The sequence below is a fragment of the Schistocerca gregaria genome, unplaced genomic scaffold, assembly GCF_023897955.1.
Source record: "Schistocerca gregaria isolate iqSchGreg1 unplaced genomic scaffold, iqSchGreg1.2 ptg001159l, whole genome shotgun sequence".
Lineage (NCBI taxonomy): Eukaryota > Metazoa > Arthropoda > Insecta > Orthoptera > Acrididae > Schistocerca > Schistocerca gregaria.
The window spans coordinates 17,501-22,827 of record NW_026062490.1 but is presented as its reverse complement, the minus strand read 5'-3'; positions in this window follow the sequence as shown (position 1 = coordinate 22,827).

The window sequence follows — 5,327 nt, the reverse complement described above, 5'->3', positions numbered from 1 at the left end:
AGATAGGACGGAAGCACGTGCAATGCCGACAGTACGTGCGACATGACGTGGTGCAACGACGGTACCGCCACCTGGGGGAGGCCACGCGGACTAAGCCATGTATGGGGCCCACAGTGCTCATTTGCCGAGCCCACCCACACAAAACCTGCACCCCCCTCCAGCGCAGGAGCCGCAACCCGGGTGCGTACGCCGCACCAAGTGCTCCACCCGCGACCGTACGTGCCCCGCCGAAATCGCAACTCCGGCGGATGAACGGCGGACTTTTCTCGCAGTCGTAAGTTGCAATCCACCCCTATATCTTGCGCCTCATGAAGAGTTATATCAAGTATGCCAAATTCCCGCTGTCCCTATACATGCAGTAAGTTCGTCGTGGGCGCTGGCCGGCAGGCCGCGAGACGTGACGCCCGGCGGCAAAGAGTGCTCCTCTGAGGATATAGATGTTCCGTTCCGCCGCACAATGGTGACGGTGACCGCTGCCTGCGGTGGCAACGCTGGGCACAGTCGATACTCGCCGTGTGGTGGAAGGTAAACATTATGCGGTACATCAGTACTTTCCTAATAGTTCGGTCGTCTCACGGCACTGCTTAGTAAATGATGCAAGGCCAAATATAGATGATTTATGCGAATGTCCCTATACGTGCTGTAAGACTGGGCACACAACGTGAATCGCACGTCAGCCAGACACTCGAACATGCACCACTCTCGGCCTGCAACGGAGACACACAATACGTAAACATCTGGAATGCGACAATGTCGAGTGCATCCTCTCTGCCACATTGCACCGTCGACACTATGATAACCAGAGCAGTAGGTCCACCTATAAAAGCACAATACCCCACTCCTCCGACAACTACCATTGCTCAGATAAATCAACACCACCAACACACATCCTACACAGAGGGGCACCAAATATCATCCCCCGCCCTCGTGTTATACCACATGAAAAATTGCAGAAGTGAGAGACACACATCCGCCAGCCTCTTGCTACAAGCATCGAACCGACGTGACGTATCTGACGGTGACTCAGGCATCCGTGTACTGCCACCACTATCCACCCCCCCCCCCCCTCTCTCTCTGCCCCCTTCCCACACAATACCAAATTTAACCAACTTTATCGCTTAACCTAACTGTGGCTGTACCAGTTTATCGCTTAACCTAACTGTGGCTGTACCAGTTTATCGCTTAACCTAACTGTGGCTGTACCAGTTTATCGCTTAACCTAACTGTGGCTGTACCAGTTTATCGCTTAACCTAACTGTGGCTGTACCAGTTTATCGCTTAACCTAACTGTGGCTGTACCAGTTTATCGCTTAACCTAACTGTGGCTGTACCAGTTTATCGCTTAACCTAACTGTGGCTGTACCAGTTTATCGCTTAACCTAACTGTGGCTGTACCAGTTTATCGCTTAACCTAACTGTGGCTGTACCAGTTTATCGCTTAACCTAACTGTGGCTGTACCAGTTTATCGCTTAACCTAACTGTGGCTGTACCAGTTTATCGCTTAACCTAACTGTGGCTGTACCAGTTTATCGCTTAACCTAACTGTGGCTGTACCAGTTTATCGCTTAACCTAACTGTGGCTGTACCAGTTTATCGCTTAACCTAACTGTGGCTGTACCAGATTATCGCTTAACCTAACTGTGGCTGTACCAGATTATCGCTTAACCTAACTGTGGCTGTACCAGATTATCGCTTAACCTAACTGTGGCTGTACCAGATTATCGCTTAACCTAACTCAATTTGTCCCTTAACCTAACTCAATTTGTCCCTTAACCTAACTCAAGTTGTCCCTTAACCTAACTCAAGTTGTCCCTTAACCTAACTCAAGTTGTCCCTTAACCTAACTCAAGTTGTCCCTTAACCTAACTCAATTTGTCCCTTAACCTAACTCAATTTGTCCCTTAACCTAACTCAAGTTGTCCCTTAACCTAACTCAAGTTGTCCCTTAACCTAACTCAAGTTGTCCCTTAACCTAACTCAAGTTGTCCCTTAACCTAACTCAAGTTGTCCCTTAACCTAACTCAAGTTGTCCCTTAACCTAACTCAATTTGTCCCTTAACCTAACTCAATTTGTCCCTTAACCTAACTCAATTTGTCCCTTAACCTAACTCAAGTTGTCCCTTAACCTAACTCAAGTTGTCCCTTAACCTAACTCAAGTTGTCCCTTAACCTAACTCAAGTTGTCCCTTAACCTAACTCAAGTTGTCCCTTAACCTAACTCAAGTTGTCCCTTAACCTAACTCAAGTTGTCCCTTAACCTAACTCAAGTTGTCCCTTAACCTAACTCAAGTTGTCCCTTAACCTAACTCAAGTTGTCCCTTAACCTAACTCAAGTTGTCCCTTAACCTAACTCAATTTGTCCCTTAACCTAACTCAATTTGTCCCTTAACCTAACTCAAGTTGTCCCTTAACCTAACTCAATTTGTCCCTTAACCTAACTCAATTTGTCCCTTAACCTAACTCAATTTGTCCCTTAACCTAACTCAAGTTGTCCCTTAACCTAACTCAAGTTGTCCCTTAACCTAACTCAAGTTGTCCCTTAACCTAACTCAAGTTGTCCCTTAACCTAACTCAAGTTGTCCCTTAACCTAACTCAAGTTTTCCCTTAACCTAACTCAAGTTGTCCCTTAACCTAACTCAAGTTGTCCCTTAACCTAACTCAAGTTGTCCCTTAACCTAACTCAAGTTGTCCCTTAACCTAACTCAAGTTGTCCCTTAACCTAACTCAATTTGTCCCTTAACCTAACTCAAGTTGTCCCTTAACCTAACTCAATTTGTCCCTTAACCTAACTCAATTTGTCCCTTAACCTAACTCAATTTGTCCCTTAACCTAACTCAATTTGTCCCTTAACCTAACTCAATTTGTCCCTTAACCTAACTCAATTTGTCCCTTAACCTAACTCAATTTGTCCCTTAACCTAACTCAATTTGTCCCTTAACCTAACTCAATTTGTCCCTTAACCTAACTCAAGTTGTCCCTTAACCTAACTCAAGTTGTCCCTTAACCTAACTCAAGTTGTCCCTTAACCTAACTCAAGTTGTCCCTTAACCTAACTCAAGTTGTCCCTTAACCTAACTCAAGTTGTCCCTTAACCTAACTCAAGTTGTCCCTTAACCTAACTCAAGTTGTCCCTTAACCTAACCCACGTTGTCCCTTAACCTAACCCACGTTGTCCCTTAACCTAACCCACGTTGTCCCTTAACCTAACCCACGTTGTCCCTTAACCTAACCCACGTTGTCCCTTAACCTAACCCACGTTGTCCCTTAACCTAACCCACGTTGTCCCTTAACCTAACCGACGTTGTCCCTTAACCTAACCCACGTTGTCCCTTAACCTAACCCACGTTGTCCCTTAACCTAACCCACGTTGTCCCTTAACCTAACCCACGTTGTCCCTTAACCTAACCCACGTTGTCCCTTAACCTAACCCACGTTGTCCCTTAACCTAACCCACGTTGTCCCTTAACCTAACCCACGTTGTCCCTTAACCTAACCCACGTTGTCCCTTAACCTAACCCACGTTGTCCCTTAACCTAACCCACGTTGTCCCTTAACCTAACCCACGTTGTCCCTTAACCTAACCCACGTTGTCCCTTAACCTAACCCACGTTGTCCCTTAACCTAACCCACGTTGTCCCTTAACCTAACCCACGTTGTCCCTTTGCCTAACATAGTTCACTGCTCGGAATCTCTGGTGTCGTTGTTATCCTCATGTAGATGTCTTGCGAGTGTTGCTTACTTTCCACATATTCCTGCTATCCACTGTCAATTGTACTGCAATAGGACTATATCGCCGACCCCCCCCCCTCCCCCCCCTCTGTCCCCCTCTGTCCCCCTCTTTGTGTCTCTGTCCTCTCAAGCTGGTCGGTCTGGCGTTTGAGTGTTAAATGAGCCTCGCAGCTGTTCAGTTGCATTCAGATGTCGACGCCCTCAGTGTACGTCGTGGTATGGTCTGTGTCCATTGTCCGCTGATGTCGTACGCGTAACCCACACGCTGTACCGATCATCGGTCGTTACGTACAGAGTGAAGTAGTGTGATACGTGTGACCGTACGCTGGCTGTGCCCAACGGTGTCGAATCTCAATTTCCATATGTTGTGCTTGATGCTACTTGTCTCGTCTCCCAATAACAGCTAGGTTGCACTGTGGTACGCCGTAGAGGCGTGTGGGAGGAACGTACGAACGCATTGTATGTCACCCTGGGTCGCTGGGGGTGGTGGTGCGGTGAGTCAGGTCAGGTCAGGTCAGCGTGAGCCGTCTGATGTAGTGACGCGTGTATTCCGACTTTGTCGTATTGCCTCACACAAAGTGCTACCCTGGTGGACCGCGTTCCATATCTGGGACATGCCGCAGATGCCGGTTGACAGTGGATCGCGGAAGGTACATCGCATACGTGCGCGGGCCACCTTCCACGTGTTCTCTTCTGCACATGTCGCAGTGTGTATGTGGTCTGATGTAGCGTGTCGTGACACATGACATCCTGGCATGCAAGAATTGTTGAATTCGCAAATGTAGGTGGACATCTACGTTTACTGCCCAAGATACGCAAATGAACTGGAAATCCGTTGTTGAGCGGTTGTTCACGCTGGAGGTGAATCTGTGATGGCGACGATCGGTACAGCTATTAACCGGTTGTTTCAGCGGTACCCGCCACATCCACACGCGTGACTAGGCCCATGTGGGTATGAAGCGATACGCGGCGGTGGCTTGGTGGGACTGTTCCCGGCCGGTGAAGGGGGGCCGCCCGGCGTGTTGGCCGCGCGCTGCGTGGGCGCACGCGCAACAGGCGGCTGGTGGGGGGCGCCGAGTGGCAGGAGCGCCAGCCGACGGGCCCGGCAGGCGGCGCAGCTACGCTGCGGCGCACCCTGCACGCGGCGCCTGGCGGCCAAAGTTGGTTCAGCCGAGCCCGGTGCGAAGCGCGGTGGACATCTGCAGTGTGCTGGTCTGATTGAGGACTGTGTGCGTTGAGGATGCGCCGCCGCCTGGCACTCGGCGCCGCGACGCCGTCTGCTGCTCGGTCGCCCCAGCGGTTCTCGCAGGTGGTTTGTATCGCAGTTGTGCGGACGTGTTGGCGCGTGCGCTGTGCTGGGAGAGTTCGCTTCTGCACCCAAGTGGGGCTTTGCCCTTGTGTGGCGCTGGCGTTGGAGCTGCCGGTCACCATAGGTGGCGCGTGTTGTCTCCCGCCGGCAATGCCACGACAGCACGCTCCCGGGCCTCTGTCGGCAGCGGCAAGCTCAGTTGGGAGCAAGGGTGTTCGCACTAAAACCGTCTACTCGCCTAACTCCGGGCGATTGCGCCTCTCTCGAAACCGACCAAGTACCTAGGA